The sequence below is a fragment of the Macrobrachium rosenbergii genome, chromosome 48 (genome assembly GCF_040412425.1).
Source record: "Macrobrachium rosenbergii isolate ZJJX-2024 chromosome 48, ASM4041242v1, whole genome shotgun sequence".
NCBI lineage: Eukaryota > Metazoa > Arthropoda > Malacostraca > Decapoda > Palaemonidae > Macrobrachium > Macrobrachium rosenbergii.
This window is the reverse complement of record NC_089788.1, coordinates 47,714,672-47,722,022: the sequence shown is the minus strand read 5'-3', so window position 1 is coordinate 47,722,022 and position 7,351 is coordinate 47,714,672.

The window sequence follows — 7,351 nt, the reverse complement described above, 5'->3', positions numbered from 1 at the left end:
CGTTTCTGGACCTTTAACATTGTGAGGGCTTGCCTTATTTGGATTATCACTGGATTTTGAGATCTGCCTGTCTTCAGTTGCTGCTGCTGTCCTCCTTCGAGAGATTGATTGTTCTCCAGTCAGCGCCCTTGGCCCAGTTATTAGCCAAGGGGACCTCTCTGCCAACTGGTAAGGTGTGATTACCTGTCGGACGGCCGTGTCCATTGATCGTCTTGCGACGTTAAAGTGATTCTTTCTTCTGTCTACGCCCTTGGTCCAGTGATTTTTGCCAAGGGGACCTCTCTTGCGTTTGGTAAGGTCTCAAGAATATATATTATTCTCCTCGACCCGTGATTTGAAGGCTGTGGTGGCCACTACCACCGTTTAGAGCTCATTTAAGGAAGCAGTTTTTTTTTTATAAGTGTTTAGAATGTAATAAGTTAGGTTATTCTGACTTTTTGACATTCTATTACTTTCAGGGCCTTCTCTTTAAAGTGTAATTGCATGGTCTATCTTAATTTGGTGTAGGTGTGTTTGTTATTCGATGTTTTCAGTGTATGGTTGATTTTTGTGTTTATTTAATGTATTTTGTAAGAGGCTCAGTGGTCATTTCTTTCTAAAAAGTTTGTATTAAATATTAAGGTTTTATTTTCAGTTTTTCTTTATCCTCCTTGATTCCATCTCTGTACACTCTGTTGCGGCCATTCCACCTATTGTGGACTTGGTCGTTAGTGACTTTATTTGTATTTTAAAAGACTTTGTGTATGTTTGATGGGGGTGGGCCCATAACATTTATGACCTTTTGCCAGGATTTATCGGATCCTGTAGTCACTAGAGTGTATCGAGTGGATTCTTGGGGTGTTTGCAGCATAGTAATACCTTCTCTCCTATATTTTTGTGTTGTTCGGTGTTTATAATTTTTTTTTTTTTGACCGTGGTAGGATATTTGTGTGGTTATTGGTGTACAGTGTATTGGTTTGTTTTTGGGTATATTTTGTGAGATACTTTTATATATTTACTTGTGTGCAATTAATTTACTATGGCTGATTTGAATATCCTGGAGCTCTTGAGTGGAGAGGGGTGGCAGGACAGGTTGGCAGACTTGAATAAGCCTGATTTAGAGTGTGTAGCAGAATTTGTGGAAATTGAAAATCCTGGGTCTGTTAGGAAGGGCTTGTTGCTTCTTAATGTTTATGAAAAGGTTAAGGTGATGAAGGCAGAAGGTAAACCAGAGACTAGGCAGGTGGAGGAAGCGGTGTCAGTAGAAATTTTAGATAGGCAGATTCAGTTGAAAAGAATGGAAGTAGATCTCCAAAGGTTGAAGGCTGAGGAGAGAGAGAGAGAGAGAGACAGCACGAACTTGCTATGCAAGCATTGAGTAATAGGGGTTCTTCTTCTTCCCAACATAATGTGTCTGCAATGCCTTGTATTAATCTAACTGAAGCTCTAAAATTAGTCCCAAATTTTCAGGAAGTCAACGTGGCAGAGTTTTTTGTTTCTTTTGAGAGAATAGCCTCAAGGTTGGAGTGGCCAAAAGAGTATTGGACCACTCTTATTCAGAGTAAATTGTTAGGTAAGGCCCAGAAAGTTTACTTTACCTTGGACGAAGATCTGTCCTCAGATTATGATTCTGTGAAGGCCATAGTTTTGAAGGCTTACGAGTTGGTACCGGAAGCTTACTGACAACGCTTTCGCAATTTACAGAAGGAAAGAGGGCAGACTTTTGTAGAGTTTGCCAGGGCTAAAGAGCAATTTGCTGGCGACTGGTTAAAGTCTAAGGAGGTGACGGACTTTGAGAAATTAAAAGAACTGATTTTGGTTGAAGAGTTTAAAAGGTCCGTGCCTAATGAGGTGAAGGTACACCTCGAAGAGTTAAAATTAGAAACTTTGCAGGAGGTGGCTATTGCAAGTGATGAGTACCTCCTCTCTCATAAAAATGTGATAGGGGAGGTACCCAGAAATGAGAAATCTGGTTGGGTGAGAGTTAACAGGAGTAGCAACCAGAACAGGTATAACAGGCCTAATGACAATTATGGTTCTCGTACTACTCCTGTTAACAGCTATAATAGGCAGACCACAGATAACCCGGAGAAGTTGAGAACTATGACTTGTTACTTCTGTCATAAGAAGGGACACGTCAAGAGCATGTGTTATGCATTTAAAAGGTCACAAAGGACCGAAAGACGACCGGTAATGGCCATTCGAAGGAATGAGAACGAGTCAGTGGCTGAGAACTCTAATAATCAATGACTAGGCAATAAGTCACTGGCTCCTTTTCAGAAATTTTTGTCTAATGGTTTTGTTCGCTCTGGGAATTCGACTGAGCAAAGAAAGGTTAAAATTTTGCGTGACACTGGGGCTGCTCAGTCTTTAATTCTCAGAGAATCTTTACCTATTGATTTAGAATGTTCAAATAAGGAATATGTTTTGTTAAGTGGTTTTCCAGATACGGTCAGGTCTTACCTGGTTGAGAGTTTTTATTTATCATGCCCGTCTTTTTCAGGTTATTTAAAACTGGCCATTATTGATAAATTTCCTATTAAAGATGTGGATTTGGTGTTAGGGAATGATGTCGCCCTAATAAATAAAACTTTCCCTATTGTATTAAATTCCAGTAATGAAATATCTGTAGTCACTCGATCGAAGGCTAGTAGTGTTGACTCGGCCGAGTCGGTAGTTGATGTTGATTTGAGTAGTTGAGATCGTAGTGATAGCTTAGTTGTAGATAGTGGTGTGTTGGATAATAAACTTAATTGGACTACTAAGGAACTTATTACAGCCCAGAAAGCAGATTTTAAAGACCTGCTAGTTGAGTCTGGCGAAATTACTGATTTGACTGTCCCTCGATTTAAGATAATTAATAATATTTTGTACAGAATAAGTAGACCTTTTGATGCCATTAACACAGGTTGTGAAATTGTTAAACAGATTATGGTTCCTTTTGTTTATCGAAAGGAGTTAATGACATTGGCTCATGAAAATGGTTTGGCTGGTCATTTTGGTGTTTTTAAAATCACGCGTAAATTGTGTGAAAGTTATTTTTGACCTAAGATGAAAGCTGATGTTAAAAAATTTGTAAATAGTTGTGATGCATGTCAAAAGGTCGGGAAGCCTAATCAACCAATTCCAAAGGCACCATTACATCCTATTCCTGTTGTTTCTGAACCGTTCAGAGAGGTAATTATTGACGTGGTTGGTCCTCTGCCGAAAACTCGTAGTGGCAATCAGTATATTTTAACAATTATGGATAGGATGTCTCGATATCCTGAGGCAATACCACTACGAAATGTAAAAACTGTTAAAATTGTTGAAGTATTAATTGAATTTTTCACCAGGTTCTGAATGCCCAAAGTAATTCAGTCCGATTGTGGGTCTAATTTTCTGAGTAAATTATTTAGGGAGAAGATGGCTGAATTAAAAATTAAACATGTGACTTCTCTGTACCACCCTGAAAGTCAAGGTGTTTTGGAACGATTTCATCAAACCATGAAGTCTATGATAAAAAAATATTGTTTGGTTAATGGTTCCGAATGGGATAAGGAACTACCTTATTTATTATTTGCATTTCGGTCAGTGCCGAGTCAATCTTTAGGATTTTCACCTTTCAGCCTTATTTTTGGTCATTGTGTGCGTGGTCCATTGGATGTGGTTCGTGAATCTTGGGAGGGGGACGCCCTGATATAAATTTATTAGATTATGTTAGTAATTTGGGTGATAAATTAACGAAGGCTTGGAAGTTTGCTGGTGAAAATTTATTGTGTAGCCAAAAGAAAATGAAATACTTTTTGACAGAAAGACTAAGGAGCGTAATTTTGTAGTGGGTGATAATGTTTTTGTATTGCTTCCCATTCCAGGAAACCCTTTAAAAGCTTCATTTTCAGGACCGTGGAAAATTTTAAAGAAATTAAGTGATGTTAATTATTTAGTTGAAACTCCTGAAAGGAGGAGACCCTACCAGCTGTGTCACATAAATATGTTAAAAACTTATAAAGGTCGTGACAAAGTTATTCCCGTGGCATTAGTTGGTGATACTACATAGTGTAATGGTATTAATTTTTTTTCTTTTCCAGACGTGAGTAATTTTGATGATGATTGTTTTGATGGTGCCGAATGGCCTAATGATAATGAACATTCTTTAGAAAATTTTTCAGAAATGGTTTCACATTTGAATTTAGTAGAACAGGTATCTTTGAAAAAGTTGGTTTTTAGTTATAAGGATTTATTTTCGGATGTTCCAGGACAGACCACTGTCCTTGAACATGATGTGGATGTGAGTAACGCAACTCCGGTAAAACAATCCCCTTACAGGTTAAATCCATTTAAAAATGATGTTGTGGATAAAGAGCTTGATTATATGTTACGACACGGGCTGATCGAACCCAGCAACAGTCCGTGGTCTTCACCTGTTGTTTTGGTAAAGAAACAGGGTGGTCAATTCAGGCTTTGTTTTGATTACCGCAAAGTCAACGAAGTCACAAAGCCTGATAGTTATCCTTTACCCAGGATAGAGGATTGTATTGACAGGATAGGGAATTCAAAATATATAACTAAATTTGATTTGTTAAAGGGGTATTGGCAAGTTCCGCTGTCCAAACGGGCACGGGATTTGTCAGCGTTTGTAATGCAGCGAGGACTCTACCAATGGAAAGTAATGCCTTTTGGGATGAAGAATGCTGCTGCAACCTTTCAAAGGTTAATGAATACTTTGGTCCAAGGTTTAGAGGGTGTGTTGTTTATATTGATGATATTGTGATTTATAGTGATGACTGGGACACCCATCTTAAACGTATTAAGGCCTTATTTCAGGTACTTAGGAAAGCTGGTTTGGTTATAAACCTCAAAAAGAGTGAGTTTGCCAAAGCAAAGGTTGTGTATTTGGGTCACGAAGTAGGATTTGGGAAAGTGGCTCCAAAACAGGCAAACGTAGACTCTATTAAGCATATTGAAATACCGAAGTGTCGCAGGGATGTCAGAAAATTCCTTGGTTTAGTAGGGTATGATCGTAGATTTGTTAAGAATTTTTCTGATATCGCTGAGCCCCTGACTAATTTATTACGTAAGAATGTGACTTTTGTATGGTCTAATGATGCCCAAAATGCCTTTGAAAAATTAAAGCAGGTCCTAATGAATTTCCCTATATTGAAAGCCCCTGATTTTGACGTTCCTTTTTCGCTTGCTACTGATGCAAGTGATGTTGGGGTTGGAGCAGTTTTGTTGCAGGAAGATGCTCATGGAGTATCTCATCCTGTTGCCTATTTCTCCAAAAAGTTATCCCGGCACAATGGAATTACTCGACTGTAGAGAAAGAGACTTTGGGATTAATTTTAGCTGTTAATCATTTTCAGGTGTATTTATCCGATTAAAATATTAACGGATCATAATCCGTTGATTTTCTTGAACAGGTTTAGGAATAAAAATCAACGGCTGATGCGTTGGAGCCTCCTGCTCCAGGAATGGAATTTTAGTTTTTCACACATTCCAGGCAAAAGTAATGTTGTCGCTGATGCGCTGTCTCGCATCAGTGACTGATCGATAGGTTGATTTGAGAAAAACCTTTTTGTTCTTCGTTAATTATTATTTGTAAAGTTGTTTTGTATATTTATATTAATTGATTTGATTAATCCTATAAATTTATTGAATGTACAAGGTTTCCAGGTGTGTTGTTTCCAGGTGTGTTGTAATAATGTTGTGTCAGGTGTTTGTTTTGTTTATGAAATAATTTAGGATTAAGTATTTAAGATTAAGATGTTAAATGTTGTGATTTGCAGGTTTTTCTTCGGTGTCCTCTTTGATTAAGAGTGGTTAAGGGTACTTTTGATTTCTGTTTACTTTAGTATGTGTTGTTGGTGGAGGTTAATTTTAAGGTGTTACCATTGTCTTGTGTATGTCCAGGTTAATTTTAAGGTGTTACCATTGTCTTGTGTATGTCCAGGTTAATTTTAAGGTGTTACCATTGTCTTGTGTATGTCCATTAATGATGTGTGTATTTAAGGCCCAAACCCGTTTTGTGTGAGGACGCTCTCTGAAGTGTAGAGGCACTAAAACTGAGTGAAGTGTAGTGAAAAGACGCTCTTTGAAACTCAGTGAGTCGCAAAAACCAGTAGTGTTGAGTAAGGACGCTCTCTGGAGTGAAAAGAGGCATTATTGGAAAGTGTTGTGAAGGGCCACAATATTGAGTGTGTAGTAAATCATTGATATGTGGACAGTGTGTTATGTTTTTTTTTATTTTTGGTGATTGATGGTTAGTTTTTATAAATCATTAATCATATACTGTTATGTCCCTGTTCTTTGTTTATGCCAATGGTCCACATTAATTCTTTCTTTACATAGCTTAGATAGGTCACGGGCTCACGGGTCTGTAGCACAACACAGCCGTTTTTTAGGCGCTACAGGCTGGTGTATGAGTGGTGACCTAGACTAAGTTAAGGTTAATCTATTAAGGTTTTGGTCCTTATTTTTGTTTGACTGATATTTGTGTTTTCAGAATAATTTAGCCAGGTCACGGGCTCACGGGTCTGTAGCACAGCACGGCCGTTTTTTAGGCGCTACAGGCTGGTGTATGAGTGGTGACCTTGGTTGAGGTAACACTAGCCCCATTGTGGTCGATTTATATTTTTGTTGTCGGTTATCTAGGTTTAGTCTAATAATAGGTTAGTCTTGTTAACATTGCTGCTCTGCTAACCTGTGCCCACTTGTGAGTTCATGGGGATATTACCATATTTCTTCATATGTTGATACTGATGTTATTTTTGGCGTGGTCACTATAAATTATTTATTTGTATTAGTTTTAAGTCTTAGTATTAAGGTTAAGATTTGATATCTATTGACTGTATTGAAAGTGGTACAAAATTTTTTGCCACTATCTCTAATCTATTTTTGCCGGCAATGTGATATAGTATTTTTAATCACTTTTTGAGTTTTGTCATTAGACTTTAATTTTTCTTATTGTCCCTGTTTTATTTCATATAGATTGAATTGCTATGTTAGCATTTTTTATATATTTCTTTGAATTTTGAGTTAAGTTCAATACTTTGTAGAAAAATTTTCTTGTGGAAAATTTTTTTTTTGTTGGGTGAGGAGGTGTCAGTATGTGTTTAATTTAACATAAATTAATTTGTTTTGAATAAGTCACTTTGGCTGTAATTATTTTTGGAACGTAATGACCCTGTTTCCTCCTCCCCGACATTTCTGACTTGTTGTATAGTTTTAATTACAATGAGCTTGTTTTATTTTCACGTGTGGTGTTGGCTGGAGCTGTATTCGGCGCTGTCTCGCCTGGTCTAATCAGTCGTTTCTGGACCTTTAACATTGTGAGGGCTTGCCTTATTTGGATTATCACTGGATTTCGAGATCTGCCTGTCTTCAGTTGCTG